Source organism: Nymphalis io, chromosome 26, assembly GCF_905147045.1.
Source record: "Nymphalis io chromosome 26, ilAglIoxx1.1, whole genome shotgun sequence".
Classification (NCBI taxonomy): Eukaryota; Metazoa; Arthropoda; class Insecta; order Lepidoptera; family Nymphalidae; genus Nymphalis; species Nymphalis io.
In genome coordinates this window covers 82,356-107,225 of record NC_065913.1, presented here as the reverse complement: position 1 = coordinate 107,225, position 24,870 = coordinate 82,356, and the positions used below count along the sequence as shown (strand labels likewise).

Here is a 24,870-nt window from a genome sequence, read left to right as displayed (position 1 = left end):
ATGTACCAGGAGATCATAAACAGCGAGTCGGTCTCACCGAACGATTAGATTAAAAGAGTCAATTAGTTTCAGTTAGGATTACGTTGTAAATGTACCAGGAGAACATAAACAGTGAGTCGGTCTCACCGAACGATTAGATTAAAAGACTCAATTAGTTTCAGTTAGGATTACAGTGTTAATGTACCAGGAGATCATAAACAGTGAGACGGTTTCACCATAATTGTCACAATAATTGCCAATTTATTTTTTACAAAGTGTAGCTTAAATTATAAAGATTTTAAATAAAAAATCCAACATACTTTAATTATTTTTATTATAGTCTAATGATATGCTAAAAATGTTTTAATTTTTTTTTAATATTGAATGACTGATTTAAAATTTTTTTTAATCTTTGCTAATATATAACATTTTTCTAAGTCAGTTAAAAACATTGTTTTATTTTTTAAGTCACAATCACACGTTTTATTCAAAGCATAATTAAATAAAAAGATTAATTTAGTCTAATCACACCCTAAAATTTTCATAAATCGATGACACGAAGCTAACTTTTATTAAAACTGGCCGTTTACTCTGACAAAATTAAAAAATTAAAGAAACACACGTTTCAAATTAATAATCTAAGCGAACTGCCACAGATAATACACAATTAATTATTTAACACCATCATTTCATCGCTTACCATTACTTTATCATATTAAATTAATTCGGATAAATTGATACTTTGAGGCAAAGAGATCTAATAAAATACGTACTTAAAATTTATTTAATAAGGACTATTATTGTATTAACAATAAGATATGTAAGAAAATTTTAAAGTCGTTAAGAAGAAGATAAAAGTTAAAATTAATCTTAGTGGAATATATATAAAATACAAATTTGATGATAAATGTAGAGTAAATGTAAAAAATACACTTATAAATATACATTTTTTTAGTAGGATTACTTTTTAGGTATTTTTAGTTCATACAAATTATAAATTAAAATATTTACTTACAATTGTTTTTACAGATGAAAAACGAAACAACAAATTATTTAATTAATTTTGTTCCCATAAATATTTCTGAATTTCAAAATGGTGTCACTTAAAAATGTCTTACGTTTGTGTTACATAAATACATATATTTAACTTAAAATAGCAAGTTATATCGGCTTACAGGAACTAGAAAAATCATTTAGATTTAATGTACAAAATTTAAATACTTCGACAAAAGATATGTATACAACAATACAATAATATGAATCGCGCCAAAATTTAAATTTAAAATGGCGTCATGATTATGTTTAAAAATATTTAATATTTTAATAAATTTAAATAACACAATACGAATTTGAAAATGGGGTATTTTCAAAATAACAGAATATGACATAACAGAGCATTTTTTAATATTCTTAAGGATGGTTATCACTCAAATGCTATTTCTGATGTTAGGTCTGCTATTCTTTTAATAATTATTGTTATTTAGCTTAGCGGTATTTTTTTCCATTCATGTTGCCGCAGAGTCTTAAACACAGGCCATTCCTTATATATTCAAAATGGCGCCTAATAAAAATAAAATATAATTTTCAAGCAGTGATGAATCGCTTGAATTTTGTAAAAATTTACCAAAATAGTATCATATAATTTTGTTTTGGTACATATTCAAATTTAGTATTGCATAAGTTAGGTAATAGACGAAATTTCATTTATATTTATAACTGATCAGAATATTATTGACGGGAATAGTTCGTGCTTATAATGCCTGAAGTTATTTTATCTTTGTTTAAAAAAAATCTTATCCAACCATTAATTGCTTTTATTAAATTATGTTTAATATTATTGTAGTTTAATTAATATCGATGCCACAGATAGCTATAAAAATATTAATTAATACAAATCATAAAAAGTCAATGTCATATCGTCTAAAGTAAAATCGGCATTAAATAATCCGATCATTGATAGTTAGATATCGTAATGTTATATAAATATGTATCATAAACTTAAAATTGCAATTTATAAACAGGAACTGGATATATCATTTAATGTACAAAGTTTAAATACTAACAATATAATAATAATAATAATAATAATATCCTGGGACATTTTTCACACACGGCCATCTGATCCCAAATTAAGCTTGTACAAAGCTTGTGCTATGGAAACCAGACAACTGATATACTACACATACTACTTTTCTTTTGTAAATACATACTTATATAGATAATTACACCCAGACTCAAGACAAACAGACATGTTCATGCACACAAATGTCTGTCCTGGGTGGGAATCGAACCCACAACCTTCGGCGTGAAAGGCAAATATCTACCAACCACGCCAACCGGCTCGTCAAAATTAAAAAAGGCTCGTAAAAATATGAAAGCTAATTTGGTTTACCTCTTGAGGTAGTGATTATATTAATGGCGCCAAAATTGTAATTCAAAATGGCGTCATGACGTTTGTGTTTTTAAAATACTAAGATTTTTTTAAAATAAATACAAAAATTATTTTACCGTACAACATTATTGTTTTAAATTTATAATCAATTGTTATTGGAGTCTTACATATCAGCGCGGCTTAATGCAAAAGTAACATCGGCATTGTAAGAGCTACAATTAACAAAAAAAAAAAAATACAAACCTACAGATTTGTTCCTTGGTGCGTGATTATCATTTTAAAAACAGTTACGTTATATATGTATGCATATAAATATGTTATTTCATTTAAATAGAAAATAACTAGTGTATTAAAGCCACAAGAGTAGACACAGGCAAATTAACAACCGACATTGAATTGGCGCGATATCATTGGTCGAGATTTTGAGTTATCTGTGATATTCATTATGGATTTGCGAAAAAATTGCGTTTTATCCGCGAAAGTAGTTAAGCTGAGCTACTATCACGGGATATGGAAATATAAAGTTAGTTTATATTTACTCCTACGATTGGAATATACTAAATATACATTTCAACTAATTGTAAAAGGTGTATTAAATACAATATTAACACGTACATAGTGCTATTTTACATTTAAATAAGAATATTTAATTTAAATCTGAGTTTATTTGAAATTTTAAGTCAACTAACTTCTAATTAAGTTATTATTGTAACAATTTAACATACGATAATATTATCATAGTTAGTAATTTTAAAATAGGAAGGCTAATGTAATTTTGGTGGTAATTCTCCACCGCGTCATTGGCGTTTTACGAAATATTAACCATCATTTATATTGTCAATGTGCCACCAACATTGGGAACCAAGATGTAATATCCATTGTGTATGTACGTTATTTCATAAACCTAGTTATATAATTATTTAATATTAACTAGAAATTGGATGTATTATATTTTCATATATATATATGAAAATATAATACATCCATACATATATATAAGCCTTTATATATTGCAATATTATTTATACATAAGCATAGACGTTTTGCATGTTTGTTATATACGTAATAAAAACTCTGACACTGATTAATTAACTGACTGAATAAAAATGAGTTATGAGTGAAAATTTGCTCGATCACATATGATGGTTTATTAAAAATTTGTCCGCTAGTGTTAAATATATGAAAGTTTATATGGATGGTCCACATTTTTTTTCCCCCTAAATAGGGCTATGTCAGATGAAATCAAATAGGATATTTTCAGGTCAGACATTTTTTAGGAGGAACATTTTTTAAAGAAATTCTCTCCGGGGATTAACTCTTCAGCTTCATTTAATTGAGTATATTTCAAGTTTACTAATGCTACTTGCAGTACTTGATTTGCTTTTTTTTAACATCATATTATAAATGTATTTTGTATTTGTTTCAATTCATCCGTCAGGAGGATGCTTCTAAGAGGTTGGCAACACTGTTTTTATGTAACATAAAAATACCATCATCGTTTGTCGTTTTTTGTAATTTAATCCGCAAGGCGAAACGCCTCCCACGCAATCATGAAGTAAACACGACAAGAAAACTGGTTACAGATACAATTAATATATTTAATTTATCTAGAATATTCTAGAGAGATCTCGAATTTTACATTGGAGTCGTGTTCTATAGAATTCATGGTATGTACGGGAAGGTTTGCGTGACCCGGCCGATGGCTCTGTAACAAAACAATTTCGTTAATATATAAAAACGGCTGTTTGTGTATCTGTTTGTGATTAATAGAGTTCGGACCGTTTGAATCACCATTATAGTTGAAATTTAGATGTATGTCTCATGGTCAATCAATCAATGGTCCTCCTGGCTGGCCTAGGCCAGTCTGGGTACGGGCCTCGGGGTTGCCCCCCCTACCCGGGATGGTCCTCCCCGACGGTTCGACCGTCGTGTCGATTCTTTTAGGCCCATAGGGCCAGGGTCTTTGTGACCCAGTGGCTATCTTTCTTCAATGGTTGGTTGGTTGTTCACTGGTTATGTCGTCCTACCGCGTCTCCAGATCGTCGTCTTCCTCTTCACCGATGCCTGCATCGGCGCTGATGGTCGGCGACAATAGGAGCTCACGAGGTAACGGACGCCCCTCAGGTGGTCTGGCATGAAGTGGTGCTATACCGTGGAGGTGTACGCTCGCACTGCTATCTGCCTTAGCAAATAGCGAGCGAGCGAGCTTGCGGACGAACTCCTCCACGGTGGGCGTCCTGGTGTCTCTATGGATGACATCATTTCTGACGTACCTCGGAGCTCCTACAATCAAGCGTAGGCATCGGTTCTGTTGGATCTGAATCCTCCGCTTCTGATACGCTGAGCAGAGTGCGTACCAGGCGGGGGCCGCATACGTCAGGCGCGAACGGACGTAGGCACCGTAGACCCTCAGTCTGGTCTTTAATGGAAGCCGCGACGTGAAGAGGGTGTGCAGCTTAGACCGGGCAGCCGCGGCATGACTCACCACCTTGTTAACGGTGGGTATCATGCGCAGCCTGCGGTCCAAGTGACACCCCAGGTAGCAGACTGAGGTCTGCCATCCCACGTCCTGGCCTCGAAGGGTGAGCCGACGCATCGGCTTGTCAGCACCGACAAGCAGAGCGGCCGTCTTATCGACGTTGACAGCCATCCTCCACTTGTCTAGCCAATCCGGTATCAGATCCAACACTCGTTGCATCTTATTTATTGCGACGATCTGGTGGTAGGACGACGAAAAGAATGCGCTGTCGTCCGCGTACAGGGCCAGCAACACATCCTCTTCACCCTCACGCAGATGGTCGCGGAGGGTAGGGATGTCGTCCGTGTACACCGCGTATAGACGCGGTGACAGGCAGCTACCCTGGGGTACTCCGGCTCGAATGGGGCGCGGCTGAGAGTCCGCGCCTTCCACCGAGACATAGAAGCTTCGGCCTTCCAAAAACGACGCCACTACTCGCACATACGCGAGAGGCGCCGAGGTGTTCAAGAGCTTAGCCAGGAGTCCGGCATGCCACACCCGGTCGAAGGCCTTCTCCATGTCGAGAAAGACCCCGACGGTGGGATGCCCTCTGTTTCGCTCACTGGCTAAGTGGCTAAGAACTCTCGCCAGCTGGAGCGTCGTTGAATGGTCGCTGCGGAATCCGAACTGCTCCTCGCGCAGGGGCAGGTGAGGCGCGAGTCTCCGCAGCAACAGACGCTCGAACAGCTTGGCGATGTGCGAGAGTAGCGTGATAGGCCGATAGCTTGCCGGGAGGCGACGATCCTTCCCGGGTTTAGGGAGGGCGATAACCTTCCCTCTCTTCCACGCCTCGGGGAAGTGTCCGGTCCGGAGTATCCCGTTAAAAGCACTCGCGAGCGCTACGAGGCAGTTGTTGGGTAGCTGCATCAACGCGGCGTTGGTAATTCCGTCGGGGCCTGGCGCCTTCCTCTTCGGTAATCGGAAGACGGCCTTCCGCAGCTCGGACAGAGAGATATAATCGTCTCCCTGGAGCGGCGGGATTGGGGCCGACAGGAATACCTCCACTTGCCTCTGGATCGCCGCGTGATGATGGACGACATCGATTCTTGATAAGTCCGGTGGATTGGGGGTGAATTGACCCTCCAAATGTTCCGCCAGGATCTCTGCTCTGTCGCTGGCGGAATATCTTCTGTTACCCGCTCGATCTAGGAGCGGGTAAACAGGCGAGTCATGTCCGGTAAGCTGTTTGCAGAGGTGGTACAACGTAGTGTCGTGCTCGGATGCTCGATCGATGGTGGCCTCCCAGTAGTCATCCTCGAGAGCCACGAGCGCACGCGACACTTCCTCTGCAATCCTATTGAGGTCACGCTTCACCCTCGGGCAGCGCGTTCGCGCCCACAGTCGGCGAAGAACTCGTTTCTTCCTCAGCTTCACTCGGAGCGAGCTCGGCAGCTGGTCCTGACGACTTCTCGGTGTGCTTCCTTGAGAGGTGGCTGCTTCTTTGGCTTTCTGGATCGCCTCAGAAATTTTAGAAGCAGCTCCTTCCACATCTTCAGTCGTCGCGATCGGGACCGTGAGCTCAAACTCCGAGAGCTCTGAGGAGTAGCGCCCCCAGTCGACCCGCAAACGAGGGGAGCGGGGCACTGTAAAGTCGCGCTGGAGGGCGATTGTGACCACAATCGGCAGGTGCTGTGTGTTGAGGTCGTAATTCACCTCAACATCGATGGGTGCGTCTAGTCGGTGGTGCAGCACGATGTCCAGGACGTCCGGCTGGTACGAAGGGTTAGTCGGTATGTGGGTCGGCGCTCCTGGACCCAACACACCGTAACCCTGTCGTTCGCTATCCTCAAGCAGGTGCCTACCCGCCTGGGTGACGACGCGCGAGCCCCAAGCGTGGTGCTTCGCGTTCAGATCACCCACGATCAGTGTAGGCATCGGCGAGTCGATAAGCGATTGGACATCGGTGCTGCAGAAAACCTGTCCGGGTGGCTTGTAGGCGGCATACAGCAGCAGCTCCGTCTCACCAGCATGCACACGCACCCCCTGCGTACGTAGGCTCACAAAAGGTGCATGTGCAAGTTCTTCGTGTATGATATCCCTCCTCACCAGGGCTGCAGTTCCTCTGAATGGGCAGCCCCGGGGAGAGACTTCATCTCGCCGATACACGAAGAAATTCGGGATTCGGAGCTCGATCTCAGCCGAGAGCTTCGTCTCGCCCAGGAGGATTACGTGAATATCCTGCGACTGGGCGAGTAGGGTCAGCTCCCGGATATGGCCACGTATGCCACCTGGGTTCCAGTATAGTATTCTCAGCTGGAATTGAGCTTCGCAAGAGCGGCTATTCCAGCTGAGCGGCTATTCCAGCTGTCTCATGGATGATTTAATAATATCCACTTCGTTGTAACGCCGCTAGATGGCGCAGTACCACATTAACAGCCACCTTCCGGGTTTTGCTAGTAAAGTACAAAAGTGTCTGTTGGTCGAAGATATCTCTTCTTAAGAACAAAACTTATTCCAACATGATTTAAAACAGTTACAGTATATAAATGTCCCACAGCTGGGCTAAAACCTCTCCTTCTCAGGAGAAGGTTTGAGCTTATTCCACAACCTGCTTCGATGCATGGATTTCCTTCACCGAACACTTATAAATTTAATATGTGAAAGTCAGTGGAGCTAGCGATCTCGGATACCAACACTGAGCTGACGATATACTTTATTGGCTCAACAATTCAACTGTAATTAGAAGTTATCGTTGGGTTCGTTGAGCGGTACCTGGTCCCCAGCCCCGCCGTGAACAGCAGCCGGCGGCCCCGCACGAGGTACTCCGGACAGCGGGCGAACCTGAACAGCACGGAGGCCCCCTCGCCCGCCCTCAGCACGTTGTTCGGAGACATTATACCCTAAAGCGAAAAATATATCCGTGGTCAGCGATGAGATGAGCAACCCGATGGTAAGTGGTCACCACCGCCCATAGACATTGACACCGCAATAAATATTAACCATCGCTTACATCAACAATGCGTCACCAACCTTGGGAACTAAGATGTTATGTCCCTCGTGCCTGTAGTTACACTGTTTTACTCACCAACAACAATGCTATTGCTGTTTGGCGGCAGAATATATTATAAGTGTGTGTGGTAACTGGTGGTAAGGGCATTGTGCAAACCCGCCTGGGTAGGTACCACCCACTCATCAGATATTCTACCGCTAACCAGGAATATAACATAAAAAATAAATATCATTATCATACTTAAGTATTTTACGCAACACCACCAATTATACCAAAATTAAACTATTTAATTCCATTCCGCAAAGTGAGTTTGATGTATGTATTCGTTACCTCGATAATGGCCGTCTGACGCACGTTCCCGACATGCACAGAGCACTGGAACCCTGGGTAGATGGCCGTGGAGTATCTCAGGACATGCACGGATGCCTGTTACATTCAATCAAATTTAATTCATGACCGCATTACATATTATATTGCACAGTCTGTGCTAATATTGCTAGCATATAAAAAACAGCCAGGATTGTTCAGGCACCACTGAATTTTCATGTACTTAATTTGTGATTATAATTCATCTCGTACTTTACGATGAAGGAAAACATCGGGAGGAAACCTGCATGTGTCTAATTTCACTGAAATTCTGCCACATGTGTATTTACCAAACCGCACTGGAGCAGCGTGGTGGAATAAGCTCCAAGCCTTCTCCTCAAAAAAGGGAGAGGAGGCCTTTAGCCCAGCAGTAGGACATTCACGTGCTGTTACGGATAAAAAAACACACACACACACACACACAATGTGCTGCGCAAACATATACAAGTCTATAGTCGATTCCAATAGCAAGTAGAGTATATAAGCAACTTTGACCTTGAAATTTGGTCGAAATCTTAATATTCTGTGGTATTGACTATGGATTCGCAAAAAATTTAGCGTTTTGGTTATCTGTGAAGTTGTTATCGGAACTTTGTAAGTAAAACTAAAGTGTATATATGTGCTTAAGTGTAACAGTGTCGTGTTATATATAGAGATATATTGATCGAGAAGTGTTTGTACTGTACAATACAGCAGAGCTGGTAGCGAATCGCGTGGAATCGCATATCTAAGGTTTGCTAATCTTTTAAAAACGAGTAGAGTTTTCTGCTCACCTGAAAGTATATACAGCGTCTAGGGTCGTTTGGGTCTTCGAGGAACACCAGGTCGTCACACACGCACTTGTCCTGCGTGTCGCTCGACACGTGAGCGTCGCTGTACTTGCTCCCGTCGTCCGACACGTACACGTTCGTGCACTTCGTGTCCGATGTCTTCGTGAGGCTGTTCTTCACGTTGGCGATGTCCTGGAGGATATTCTTGTTCTGTCTCCTCGCGTTCTTTCGATTCTACTCCGAAGCTTGCGACGAGTGGACTAGTTCTGATAGTCCCGTGGCGTAGCCCCCCGGCCGCGCTAGCAGCACCATGCCCTGCCACAGTCCCGACGGGAAGCGACCCAGGCCCAGCGACGCCGACTGTCCCGCGCGCACGCTGCCGCACGTGACGCGGTTGCGGTATATCGTGCGCACGGATATCTCCGCGAACTCGCCGGACTCCAGAGGTCCTGGGGGGGTGGTATTAAATATATACGTCGCTCTATTCATCTCACAACAAACAGAACGCAACGCACCTATGATAAGTTCGTCGCCCTCGTAGAATCGCCCTCGCGCTAGCAGTCCCCCCACGACGGGCCCCGTCGAGTCCCCTACGTGGAAAATTTCGTCTATTTGAAACTCGCACGCCTCCTGTAAAGTGACTTAAAATATAACATTTACAATTTAATAAAAAGGATACTAGTCAACTGCGCAACATATGGTTCACTCACGTCCTCGGGGCGCTGCAGGTCGCGGCGCGGCGCCAGCGCCAGCAGGCACGCGTGCAGCGCGTTGAGGCCGGCGCCGCGCACGCAGCTCACCGGGAACACGGCCACCCTGCCGGCCGACACTACTGTGATTTGCGTTCAACTATATATATATATATCTGATCCGAAACTAAGCAGAGCTTGTACTATGGCAACCAGACAACTGACATACTATTGTATAGACAATTACACACAGACTCAGGAAAAACAGACATGTTAAAGCACACAATTGTCTGTCCTGAGTGGGAACCGAACCCACAACCTTTGGCGTGAAAGGCAAGTATCTAGCAAGGGTGGTTGGCGTAGCTATAGACAATATTATTACCATTACCAATAGTATGGAACTCGTTTTAAAGTTATATATAAGAGTTCACCCAGAAACACTTCGGGTTAAATAAAGGCTTGTGAAGCTACTCACTCCTGATGCTTTTTGATTTCCTCGTCTACATTGTCTATGGTGTTCAGTATCGACTTTTGCGGCGCAACGCAGTTCCTTGCCATATTCTCGTCAGTTATTAACAGCGGTTTCTGTAATAATACCAATATATACCATTACTTTAAATTTAAATAAATCTATAAATTATACAGCATCCCTGACTTATCATCTCGTGCTCCTTGAAGAACATCGCGAGGAAACCTGCATGTTTCCAATTACAATATAAACTAATATTATAAATGGGAAAGTAAATATATCTATTTGTCTGTTAAACTTCCCCCCCCCCCCCGGCTTCTCTTTATGTTATATGTGTGCAATTGGGCCACCTGATGGTAAGTGGTCACCATCACCCATAAGCATTGATGTAAGAAATAATAACCTAGTTTATAAGCTAGTCTTTATAGATGCTATTTAAAATAAAATCACTGACCTTATTAGCGGGTTCCAACAATTGAGCCAGCCTCGCTACAACAGCGTTGATGTTGCTAACCAGTTCACACTTGTTGATGACTGCGAAGAACGGCATGTCCAAAGCCAGCAGAAGACCGATGTGTTCTTCTGTGATGCGAGTTATACCGGCTATTGCCGAAATCTAGAAATAAAAAAAAAACTTTATAGTACAAGTTGATAATATGACTACAGTGCCATCTATAATATTATCTTGTAGCTGATTTAAAAAACTTACAGCCACTGGGTCGCTGTTACCCTGGCCCCTCGGGCCAAAAATTAAAGACACGACAGGTTAGGGGGCAACCCCGCGGCCCGTACCCAGACTGGCCTAGGCCAGTTAGGAGGAACCAACTCTCTCTCTTAAAAAATTTTCATTAATAAGACGTATTGCTCGATAAGGGTTTATAAATATGATAAAAAATTGTGTTTAAACTCTTACATAGTTTAATTGTAGCAAAAGAGTTTAGTTTTTTGCCGATTATTTTTAGTAGGATCTACAGTTTGAGCCGGTGTTAGGTTTATATATTATTACCTAAATAAATTATTTTGATTTTGAGCTGTTTGTAAAAATGTGTTATTAATATAAGATATTTATTCAATAAAATGAAAATTAACTTTTGGTTTGATATGTCAGGACTCCAAAAAAATCCTTACCTAATAATAATTTGAAAACACGTTATCAGGGCTATAGAAAAAGACTTAGGATACCTAAAATCTGAACCCCCCCCCCACACGTATGGGAACTAGTAATAAATAAACATACTTACAACGAGCATGGCGTAGTGCGGGGAGTAACCCGTGAGCCCGTGGAGTGTGGTGCGTTGGTACTTGCTGTGGCCCGCCAGGTCCAGGAAAGACACCAGCTTGGCGCTCCTCTCTCCGATGCGCTCCGCTGTCATCAGCTCGGAACAACCGTAGTTGACGACATTACCCTGATTATATGAATGTAATACATTATATGACTTTCATTTTAGGTATAAGTAATACCGGGTAGTGTTGCATGTCGATAGTCCATTATCGATAAAATCGATAGTTTTGGACTATCGATAATCAATGATTTTTCGATAGTATTGACGTATTGATTTTTTGACGAGCCGGTTGGCGTGGTTGGTAGTTACTTGCCTTTCATGCCAAAGGTCGTGGGTTCGATTCCCACCCAGGACAGACATTTGTGTGCATGAACATGTCTGTTTGTCCTGAGTCTGGGTGTAATTATCTTTATTAGTATGTATTTACAAAAGAAAAGTAGTATATGTAGTATATCAGTTGTCTGGTTTCCATAACACAAGCTCTGCTTAATTTGGGATCAGATGACCGTGTGTGAATAATGTCCAATATTATTATTATTATTATTTCTATTTAACTTTTAGTTTCTCTTCTTTCGAAGAGTTTAAGCCGAAAACGCGGGCTGCAGCCAAGCGTTAAGGAGTGTTGCTTATATTAAAAACGTTGATGATAAAGTGGATGATGATATAAACTTTCGGGTGATACGGCAGGTGTTAAGGATTATGGCTTTTTGAAGTATATGGAGGATATACGCTGGCATTTGTAAGGTGTTCAGACTTTGTGTCAAGGATTTTGGCACGATACCTGTGGATGATAGGACTATTGGGACTATGTGTACTGTTTGTGCTTTCCATTGCGTTTTAATTTCTAGGGCGAGATCTTGATATTTACTTAACTTTTCAGATATTGTGGTTTGTATGTTATGTGCATTAGGAACGGCTATATCGATAAGATAAACGATTCTATTGATTTTATCATGAACGGTAATATCTGGTCTATTATAACAGATAGTTTTGTCAGTTATTATTGTTCTATCCCAGTAGATTTTGTGGTTTCTAGTGTCTAATACACTTTCCGGTTTGTCCGGTCATATTTGTAATATGGATTCATTTCTGTTATAAGTTAATATTTTTATGCTAAATGTTGGTGTATGATTGCAGCCACTTGATCATGTCGATGCTTATAATCGGTCTGTGCGAGAGATTTGCAAGCCCCCGTTATGTGCTGAATAGTTTCAGAGGCTGCGTTACATTGTCTACATAAGTCAGTAGGTTGATTATTATCCTTCATTATGTACTTCCTATAGTTACGAGTTTCTATTATTTGGTCTTGAATGGCGAGCATAAAACCTTCGGTCTCAGGGAACAGTTCACCTCGTTTGAGCCATTCGTTCGACTTCTCTTAGTCGACGTGGGGTTGGTTCAAATAGGCTCGGTGCCTCCCATGGAGTGTTTTTTCAGCCCATTCCAACATTTGTTGTTGTTTACTTATGATATGTGCGTTTACTTGAGTGTTTTTGTCATGTAGGTTTAATGGTGTAAGCTTTTTGTCTATTTCTGTTGCGTGTCTATGTAGAGGTGAGTGTTCGGATTTATCATGGAAGTATGGTCTGAGTGAGAGTATCTGCTTATTGTGTAAATTGTGTATGTGTATTAATCCCCTTCCTCCTTCTTTGCGTGGTAGTGTGAGCCTTTGAATACAAGATTTTGGATGATGTTTCCTATATTTAGTGAAGTGAGTGTTTATAGTACGCTGCAATTTTTTTATGTCACTTTTTGACCATTGTATTATTCCGAAAGAGTACGTAAGTAAGGGTATGGCAAATGTGTAAATAGCTTTTATTGTGTTTTTAGAGTTAAGGTGTGTCTTTAATACGAGATTTAATCGGTGCGAGAATTTTGTAAGCAGTTCTTGTTTTGTCGTAGTTTGTAGTATTTGCCTAGATTGTCTAAAACCAAGGTATTTATATGTGCTTAGTTCATCCATTGGTTCAATTTGTTCACCAGTTTCGAGTGTGTAGCTATTATTAAGGATTTTTCCTTTCGAGATTGACAGAATTTTGCACTTGTCGACACCGAATTTCATATGAATATCTTTGGAGAACTGTTCCGTAATGCTTGCTAACTCAAGCAGCGTGTTTTTGTCAGTGGAGTAAAGTTTTATATCGTCCATGTACATGAGGTGTGATAAGTTATATTGGGTGTTATTACCGAAAAGTGTGAATCCTGTATTGGTTTTATTTAACAAGAGTGAAAGAGGATTTAAAGCCAAGCAAAACCAGAGGGGGCTCAGAGCGTCTCCTTGAAAAACTCCTCGTTGGATACGAATTGGTTCAGTAGTTAGAGATTTCATGGACGATTGTTTTATTTTTAATACAGTTTGCCAGTTTTGCATAGAATTTTGAAGAAATGATATGAGGGTTGGGTTTATTTTATACAATTTTAAGACATACAATAACCAGCTATGCGGGACTGAATCAAAGGCTTTTTGATAATCAATAAACATAGCATGGATATCTGATTTTGATTTTACCGCACCATTTAAAATGATTGCATCAAAAGTAAGCTGCTCCTTACAACCTTGGCTATTTTTTCTACATCCCTTTTGCTGTTCGGCTAATATATTATGTTTAGTTAAATGTTTGTATATTTCTTCACTTATGCAAGCTGATAAAATTTTATATATGGTTTGTAAGCAAGTTATTGGTCGGTATTTATCTGGATTTGTGGTATCATGTTTATCTTTATGTACTAAGTATGTGATTCCATGTGTTATATATTTCGGTAGTAAATGTGGTGATTGAATGAATTTATTTAAGTACTTATGTATGTATGAGTGTGTGCTACTAAATTTCTTGTACCAATAGTTGTGAATATTGTCTGAGCCTGGGGATTTCCAATTGTGCATTCGTTTGATGACATCTATAAATGTTTCTATTGGTATGAAGTTGAACTCCATCTCTGGAATATGTGTAGTTATTTCGTTAACCCAGTCTGCATGTTCATTATGTTTTATGGGGTTTTCCCATGTCTTAGCCCAGAATTGTCGAAATATTTCAGGGGGAGGTATTTCTAGATTTTTTCTAGATTCTTTCATTCGTGCAGTGACGGAGAAAGAATACATTTCAGAGGGGCAGCCCTCTCTTATCCCATGGGTGTCGTAAGAGGCGACTAAGGGATATCTGAGCGACCATCTGCTCATCTGGTGGTAGGAATCTAACATCCGCCTGGCTTGTTACCACCGTACGCATGGTGAAAAACTCGTGAAGTGGCTTGCAGCCGCGTTTCGAGGTCAGCCAGCGTACAGCCAGTGCCCGAGCGAGTATTGCCGCGATGGGTGTTGGTTCAGTGGAGACGGCTGTTGAACCAATGCCGGGGGAAACTGTATTGACCTGCCGGACAGGGAGACCCGAAGAAACGGCTGTTCCGCTGGCCGCCCGTGGCATAGTACAGGGGCCCGAGCGTGCCAAACCAGCTCGCGAGGCTGCCCCACCAGGCCACGCATAATCTCGGGGTGGACCGTCGTGCCGGTTGGTGACCGGAAGGTGGGGTCCCGGTGGCCACTTCCGGGGGGGTTCGGGGGCCCTTCCTTCCGGCGGATCAGTATATTTTCCTTTTTAGCAAACATTTGGGAAAACACGCCTCCATACTTTGCCCATCCCTATCGTGGCAATACGTCGCTCGCTTCACGTCTCTTTTCCTAATTTTTCCAAATGGTAGCGCAAATAAGAAATAACGGTCGTTCAGCGGTGCACACCCCCACCATACCCACGCTGTTTGAGGTCGAGTTCTCTAACATCCGAGGACTCCACGCTAACCTCAACGCTGTCCACCACCATCTCGAGACAGCACGGCCAGCAATGTTGTTTCTCACGGAGACGCAAATACTCCGCCCTACCGACACCAGCTACCTTAACTATCCCGGCTACATGCTTGAAGAATCTTTAAAGCGAAAGCCGGAGTAGGCTTGTTCGTCAGGGCGGATGTTTGTTGTCACCGATTGCGCTGCTTGGAGGACCCCTCCTTCTCCATGTTGGTGGTACGTGTGGACCTGGTTCGTCAGAGTCGAGTCTACGTGTGCCTCTACAGATCCCACAATGGTGACTTGGAGACAAGCCGATTATTCGACCATCTTAGTCGGGTGGCAGATGCTGAGCAAGAGCAGTTTCCTTACGCGGAATTGGTGTTTTTGGGGGATTTTAATGCTCACCATGAATCATGGTTGAAATCCCTCAAAACTGACCATGCTGGAAGAACTGCTCATGCTTTTGCTCTCACACACGACTTGACCCAACTGGTTGATCAGCCCACCAGGATCCCAGACATTGATGGGCAAGCGCCTTCTCTACTGGATCTTCTGCTAACTTTTCACCCGGTGGAATATCAGGTTGTGGTTCAAGCTCCACTTGGTTCTTCGGATCACGGCCTTATATCTACCAAAGTGCCACAGGCCAAGCTGCCGCCATCAGCGGTATGCAAACGTCGCGTTTGGCACTATAAGTCGGCCGATTGGGACAGTATGCGCGATTACTATGCGTCAGTCCCTTGGAAGGAACGTTGCTTCAGTGGGAATGACCCGACAGCTAGTGCCGCTGCTGTTGCTGATGAGATCATATTAGGAATGGAATACTACATTCCTAGCTCAGATCTCATCAATAGGGGTACGCGTAACCGTTGGTTCACGCGTGAATGTGCCGACGCTGTATCATCTAAGCAGGCGGCATATCGCGCGTGGATCAACGGCTGCATTAGCGGGGCATCTAACATTGACTCACAGAAAGCAAACTACAATAAAAATTCCAAGTCCTGTAGGAAGGCATACACGAGAGCGGATGCACAGCGCATTGTACAGATTGGTCATGACCTTATTTCGCATCCTAGGAGCTCCCGTAGCTTCTGGCGTCTGACCAAGTCTGTGCAAAACAATTTCTGCCAACCTTCGCTGCCACCGCTCAGAAATCCGGACGGATCGGTAGCTCAAAGTCCGCAGGAGAAACTTTTCTGGCTAAACTTTTTGCCGACAATTCTGTGATCGATGATTGTAGTGCGCAGCCACCAACAATACCTTCATGTGGCCACACGATGCCTGACATCAAAATCAGGCAACGTGATGTGCGTGCGGAGCTGCAATCACTCGATATACGGAAAGCTAGCGGTCCCGATGGAATACCAGCCATTGTGCTGAAGAAGTGCGCGGCGGAGCTGTCTCCTGTGTTAACGCGCCTGTTCCAACTTTCTCTCTCTTCAGGATGTATGCCGGAGGCTTGGAGAAGAGCTAATGTGCAAGCGGTTCCCAAAAAAGGGGATCGGTCTGACCCGGCAAATTATCGGCCAATAGCTATCACCTCAGTACTTTGTAAGGTGATGGAACGGATTTTAAACAACCAACTGATCCATTACCTAGAAGATCACTGTCTAATTAATGATCGTCAGTACGGGTTTCGACCAAAACGGTCCACAGGTGATCTTCTAGCGTACGTAACGCACCTCTGGGGTGAAGCTATCGACAAGCATGGAGAATCGTTGGCTGTCAGCCTCGATATCTCCAAGGCTTTCGACAGGGTCTGGCACAGAAGTCTTCTCTCCAAGCTACCGGCATATGGTCTGCCTGCTCAGCTATGCACCTGGATTACCAGCTTCCTACACAAGCGTAGCCTTCGTGTTTTAGTAGATGGTTGCGATTCACAATTCTATGTAGTGAATGCTGGCGTCCCCTAGGGATCTGTGCTATCTCCCACACTCTTTCTTTTGCATATCAATGATATGCTCTCTCTTGGGAACATACATTGCTATGCAGATGATAGTACAGTGCATGGTGGATACCACGGAAGCGCAGTGGCTGGGCGGACGGAAACTGAGGAGAGGCGGAAGAATCTTGTTATTGAAATCGATAGGACATTAGAGCTCATCGCCAAATGGGGTTCTGATAATCTTGTTGAGTTTAATGCCAAGAAAACACAGGTGTGCGCTCTCACAGCGAGTCACAGAGAAAAGTCACCATTTTACCCTCATCCCTCCCTCTGTGGCACACCGCTGATGATACAAAGCAAAATCGCCATGCTGGGGATGGACGTTCGCTGCGACCTTAGTCCAAGGGCATATAATTACATCGAGGCTATTATAAAAACAGCTTCACGAAAACTCGGAGTTCTGAACAAGGTGCGGCGTTTTTTCACGCCACAACAACTGTGCCTGTTATACAAAACACAGGTACGGTCTTGCGTTGAATATTGCTCGCACCTTTGGGATGGCTCCGCTAAGTACCTAATGGAGGCCTTGGACCGGTTGCAGCGACGTGCAGTACGCATTATTGGCGACGTAAAGGTCACAAACACCCTTGAACCTTTACAATTGCGTTGCGAGATAGCAGCACTGAGCGCTTTCTATCGTCTGTATCATGGCGAGTGCTCTGAGGAATTATTCTCTCTAATTCCTACTTCCCTCTTCCTTCTTAAGTCCACGCGAGCTGGTTCTCGATGTCACCGCCTAACTGTGACATCAATTCCATCGCGCACAAAGAAATTTGGCAACTCCTTTCTTTGTCGCACTACCAAAAAATGGAATTCCTTACCAGCTCACGTGTTCCCCTCCTCTTACAAACCGGGTTCCTTCAAACGAGGCGTGAAGAGGCATCTTGCGGGCCGGCAAGGCGGGGACGGCTAGTACAGAACATTCTTCCCGACTGTACTGGCCGTCGTCGCGTTTGGACTCTACTACCACTTACCATCAGGTGGAGTAGAGTCATTTGCCATCCCGGGGCATATATAAAAAAAAAAAATTTGCTCATTATCTTTGCAGTTAGATAATAAATTCTATAGAAGATTTTTTCATTGTTAGCACATGTTTTGTTTTCTATTTTACGGGCAGTACACCTCAAATATCTCTTAAGTCTACTAGCTGCTGCATTGAGTTTCTGTTTTAAGGTATCTAAGAAGTGTTCTATATGCGTGTTTGTATTTTCATATTGTGCGTGTGATTGATATTGTGTCTTTATGAGTTCTACTGCAGCTACTACTTTTCGGTTTCTATTTCCTCTAATAAATTGTGTTAACCTGCCTATATTGACTCGCAACTTCCTTATTTTATTTTCTAATCTTCTTTGCCAGCTAGGTTTTCTGTATGATTTGTTTTGATGGTTGTTTTGTGTTTGTGTTTGTGAGAATGTCATTCTCGCCCCATTACATTTAGCTGCTGTCCATGCTGCACAGTAAATTATTGTCTGTAGAGTGATAAAATCAGTATAAGTGTTTACAAATTTTGTCAGTATCATTGTATCTATGTATTTCATTATTAATGAAAACTTTTTAGAAGTTCTTTGTTTTGGAATGTATGGTCTGCTATTTGGTTCAGTATCACAAAAATGTTCTAGAGCATGAACGAATGTGTTCTCTATTTCAGTGTTTACTTCTAAGGTCACATCATGATCGTGGGTGATACTTTCTATGTTTTGTTCATCGATAGGGGTTGATGTAACGGAATCAGTGCATGTAACTGTAGTGTTTTGCATTTTCCTAGCTTGTGAGTTTGTTTCGGAATTAGATTTGAATGCATCGTAGTGTGTAATATTACTTTGTTCTGTTGTTTGTAAATGTTCATTATCTGTGTCTTCCGTTAGTGTGTGTATAATGTAATTCATCTGCTACTTGTTGTTTAATCAGTGTTAATCTATCTTGTTTAATATATTTATTATTTATTATTGCCCTTCGTTGATCCGCTAATCTTTGCTCTGTAATGTGTGTAAACTCTGGGTATAAGTTTATAAACTCTTCATACAAACGTTTTCTATAAGCGGTCTTATTCGTCTCTAATTGTGTTATTTTGAAATAATTCCTAATAATTGCTTCATTGCATTCATTTGTCCATTTCATACGTTTTCCTGTTAGTGTGTTAAGGGATGTTTTAAGATTTGTGGCGCTTTGTTGTATCTGAGTTTGGATTACTTGCAATTCTGTTTTAACTTCATCGTAAATCTGATCAATGGTTTCTTGTGATAATAATTTTTTTTGTATAATAGCTCTACGTTGGTCACCAATTCTCTGTCTTCTTACTTCCATATGTGGATATTTATCTATAAATTTTATATGTAATGAAGAAAGATATGAATTTGTGTCTGATTCTAAATTTGTAAGATATAGGTAGGGTACGTAGGATGAACTTATTCATTTCCATACTCCATTTTTTACGTTTTTTTACGCCACTGGTGGTGGGCACAGGTTCACTGACAAAATTTGTCTCCTGTGCAACATCCGCCAGTTGAGCACCGGTTGATGATGAATTTGGTGAAGATGCATACAAAATTGGTGATGAAGAGGGTATTGATGGGAATAAAGATTTAGAGGATGAATTAGAAGTCTGCGTGGACTCTTCTTCTAACGATGGCACGTTCGCCTGTATATATTTTTTAGTTTTAGACCTAGTTATCATATTATTCCCACGAGTAGCAAGGGACATAAAAGTCAATCACAGCAAAGCCCTGCATTCACTGTGATAAGGGTAAATTAAATTAGAGGTCCCCTTGTCTCTAAAGTTCGCATACTAATGACTAAGCACCCCCTTAGCCATGGAGCCCTCGGCGTACGCTGTTCCACCTTGGCTTGGGTTGTATCTCTCTTGGTCTGTCTTCTCATCTTAGGCCAATCCATCATGAGTAGCTCTTTTGGCATAGCCCTAAGAATCATTGAAGCGCACAAGCCCCACCACGTCGGTAACGTAAAGATACGTCAGTTGGGCTATCATTATTATTATTATATTATTATTGCTTTCTCAAGATAAGTAATGTAGTAGGCCCAGTAACAACACTATTATTAATGAAGTTTTATTAAATCGTTACTATCGAATGAATACCTATGGATTGCTGTTATCAATAGTATTAATAATAATAATGTCCTCCAGACCGATTTCGGCCACGGCGGCCAATCTCAAGAGAGATTAGCCAACTACGCAGGAGATATTATAGTGCACAAGTGTGTGCGCAAACACAGGTGTACTCTCTGTTCCCTAACTCTCATAATCCGATGGGACGGCGACCCGACACGACCGGAAAGAGTTCAGGCGCAGGACCAACGGCTTTACGTGCTTTCCGAGGCACGGGAGTGTACACACTTCCAACTTCCAGACTCCGGGCTGCTACTGAGAATTTTCTGACAGAAAACCCCAATAACTTTTTATTGGCCCGATCTGGGTATTGAACCCAGGACCTCCGGGGTCTGCGGTCTTATATCAAGCCACTAGACCAACGAGGCAGGCAAACGAGTTATCAATAGTATTGTGAACAGAGAGCTATAGTAACTATCGATAATATCGACAATATTGACACAAGACGATACTTTCGGAAGTACTGTCGATAATAGTTTTCGAGGTCAAACTATCGATAGTTCTGCAACACTGATACCTGGGATTAGGTAAATGAAACTACAATTTATTAGATTACAAAAACAATCACTTCTACATTATATATACTCCGTAGCGAATATCTAGACAGCGCGATTCAGGAATGTGACATTTCGAATGAGCGCCATCTATCGTTAACGGGGTGTAACATACGCCATCATACAACTGGATAATAGAATAACGGAAGCTTTTACAAAGATTAATATAATTGAAAAATGAGTATGAAAACTAGATAAAGATTTGTGATTATAATTCATCTCTGCTTGACGGTGAAGGAAAATATCGTGAGGAAACCTGCATGTGTCTAATTTCACTGAAATTCTGCCACATGTGTATTCCACCAACCCGCCTTTAGCCCAGCAGTGGGACATTCACAAGCTGTTACGGATACGAACGGTTTAGACAACTGCACGGGACTAATAATGGTACTTGTGTGTGCGTGCAAGCACAGACAGTCTCTATTCCCACACACTCTTAATCCTATTGAGAACCGAGATGGTAGTGAATAGAATGTGTAAATCGTTACCAATGATAGCGTGTTAAAAACCAGATTAGCACCACTAAATTGGAACAGCGTATTGGAATAAGCTCCTCATCAAAGGGAGAAGAGGGATTAGCCCAGCAGTGGGACATAGACATTTACATAATCCCAGGGTGAAAATTAGAGAGTTCAGGCGCAAACAATGTCTTTACACGCTTCCAAATCTCACTTCTAGTGTACAACTTACTTTTACTTTTTTTTTCTATTTACTTATTATAAAAAAAATAACACCTCTGCTGGGCTAAGCCCTCCCCTCCACTTGTGATTTGGAGCTCTAACTTGCAGTTTCAATGCGAGTTGATGGATATACATAGCAATACTTCATCCCATAAAAGCAGATCTCCTGACAATGTGCCCATTTATTAAGCACATCAAAGTGCAGTGGTGTTTGCCCGGGCTTTGCAAGTGGGTGGGGGATTGTTCTTAATTTAAATAAACGTCAAAATAATCATTAGCGCACCTGAGCATCGAAGCCGAGTATCTCGTGGCTGAGCGATGACGTCCTACCACTTTTCACTTCGTGCAAATGCCTGAACATGTTCAGGCGAACGCTCCCTCTACCATTATCAAGTTCACCTGTAGAAAAGAAAAACTATTGTATTGCGCACTACAAACAGCTAACATACCATCAACCAATGACGTCATTACAATTTCAAGATCAAATTTTATACTGCCATTGTAATTACAACTAAGTTTCTTGACCATAAAATATTTATCTGAGGATAAAATAAATGATATAACAATATAATATTAACAAAGTCGGTTTTTGTCCCGACTGAGTAGGTATCATTTAATTTGTTTAAAAATGTAACAGCATTTTTACCCACAGCTGGGATAAGGCGTCATCTCCTTATTACGAGTACACACGTATAGGATCTCTACATGATAATCGAATCAAAAACTTATAAATATTTTTTTTTAATAGAATAGGAAGGCGGACGAGCATATGGGCCACCTGATGGTAAGTGGTCACCAACGCCCATAGACATTGGCATTGTAAGAAATGTTAACCATCGCTTACATCGCCAATGCGCCACCAACCTTGGGAACTAAGATGTTATGTCCCTTGTGCCTGTAATTAAATACTCAATATTTAATTTAGTTACTAGAACTCACGACTTCAACAAGATAATAACGAACGTACCTTGAGTGAGAACGCCTATGAGCGTCGACTTGCCCGCCTCGTTCGCCCCCATCACCGCGACCCGCAGCTCGACGCTCTGCTGCGTGTCCGCCAGCTGCGAACCGAGTACGTACTGTAGCGTAGACAGGTTTAGACAGAGATAGAATTATCAAATCTTTTGACCCTTATCGTGTAACCAGTTTTGGTGTTTGTTGAAACTTGACAGTTGGTGCGTTCATTGTGTTTTATGTTCAATTTTCGCTTATATTTATGTTAGAAAACGATTCTAATCCAGTGTAAAGGCCGAGAAACAATCCTTATATCATATCGATGGCTATACAATGGTGCAGTGTCGTATTATTTCATGTTAAAGCGACAGATAATATAGTTTCTCAGTGATGTTTATTTATGCCATAGCATGACGGAACCTTATATCGCATTAAAATCCTAAAGATAATATGATTTTCCAGTTTTTATTATTCATAACCTATAATTATTTATCATGTGAGTGCTGCCAGCATCGGCTAAAAAAAGTCCCGATATTCGATAAAAAATATCGACTCGTCGACAATGATAAGGCCCCGGATACACACGTGTGAAGCTGTTAGTTAGTGAATCGTTTAATTAAAATGAATTTTGATAGGCGGTTGACATTCAGGGAGATATTTTTTTTTTATAGAATAGGAAGGCGGACGAGCATATGGGCCACCCGATGGGAAGTTAGAATAAATTACTGGTGGTAGGGCTTTGTGCAAGCTCGTCTGGGTAGGTACCACCCACTCATCAGATATTCTACCGCAAAACAGCAATACTTGATATTGTTGTGTTCCGGTTTGAAGGGTGAGTGAGCCAGTGTAATTACAGGCACAAGGGACATAAAATGTTAGTTCCTAAGGTTGGTGGCGCATTGGATATGTAAGCGATGGTTGACATTTCTTACAATGCCAATGTCTAAGAGCGTTGGTGACCACTTACCATCAGGTGGCCCATATGCTCGTCCGCCTTCCTATTCTATAAAAAAAAAAAAAAAAAAAAAAAAAAAAAAAAAAAAAAAAAAAAAAAAAAAAAAAAAAAAAAAAAAAAAAAAAAAAAAAGTGGTCATCGACGTCCATAGACATTGGCATTGTAAGAAATGTTAACCATCGCTTACATCGCAAATGCGCCACAACCTTGGGAACTGAGACGTTATGTCCCTTGTGCCTGTAATTATACTGTCTCACTCACCCTTCAAACCGGAACACAACAATACCAAGTACTGCTGTTTTGCGGTAAAATATCTGATGAGTGGGTGATACCTACCCAGTTAGCTACCTAAGTTATATTTAATGTTATATATTTAATATTATTTATTATTCACTTGCGTCACCAGGTGCTGGAAGCGTCGCTCGCACGGCGAGACCAGCTGCAGTTTGTACTCGACGTTCCCGTAACGAGGCTCCGGGGGTAGACTCCCGTAGCACTCGTCGCCGGAATCGTCGGCGTCGGATGTTTTGAGGGCCAAATCGAATATATTTAACATTGATCTTATTTCGATTAATGCCATCCGCGTTCGGTGAGACCGACTCACTGTTTATGATCTCCTGGTACATTAACACTGTAATCCTAACTGAAACTAATTGACTCTTTTAATCTAATCGTTCGGTGAGACCGACTCACTGCTTATGATCTTCTGGTACATTAACACTCTAATCCTAACTGAAACTAATTGACTCTTTTAATCTAATCGTTCGGTGAGACCGACTCACTGTTTATGATCTCTTGGTACATTAACACTGTAATCCTAACTGAAACTAATTGACTCTTTTAATCTAATCGTTCGGTGAGACCGACTCACTGTTTATGTTCTCCTGGTACATTAACAACGTAATCCTAATTCTAAATCTTTGAAACTAATAATAATAATATCCTGGGACATTTTTCACACACGGCCATCTGATCCCAAATTAAGCTTGTACAAAACTCGTGCTATGGAAACCTGACAACTGATATACTACATATACTACTTTTCTTTCGTAAATACATACTTATACAGAAAATTACACCCAGCTCAGGACAAACAGATATGTTCATGCACACAAATGTCTGTCCTGGGTGGGAATCGAACCAACAACCTTCGGCGTGAAAGGTAAGTGTCTACCAACCACGCCAAACGGCTCGTCATATAATATAAATACTACTGCTAGGCTTCAAATTAGTTCCGCCCGAGGTTTTATTCACATTCCTTTTTTTATAAACAAATTAGTCTCATAAAAGGCTCGAATTCAGGGCGTCATTTTGTTTAACTTCAATTGGGTAGAATGCAAATAAAACTGCGGGACAGCGCTTGTATATTTTGAAGTTTTATTTTAACAAATAAATATTGAAAATCGATTTCAAAATTATAGTATTATTGTAAAATAAAAGCTTTATAAATTGTTTTGGCAA

At 41.4% G+C, this 24,870-nt stretch overlaps 1 pseudogene; it reads right to left on the bottom strand.

The window, feature by feature from the left end:
* Nucleotides 1-4,026: 4,026 nt before the first annotated feature.
* The window catches only part of LOC126778374 (GTP-binding protein 2-like), a 33,307-nt pseudogene continuing 12,463 nt past the window's right edge, over nt 4,027-24,870 (bottom strand).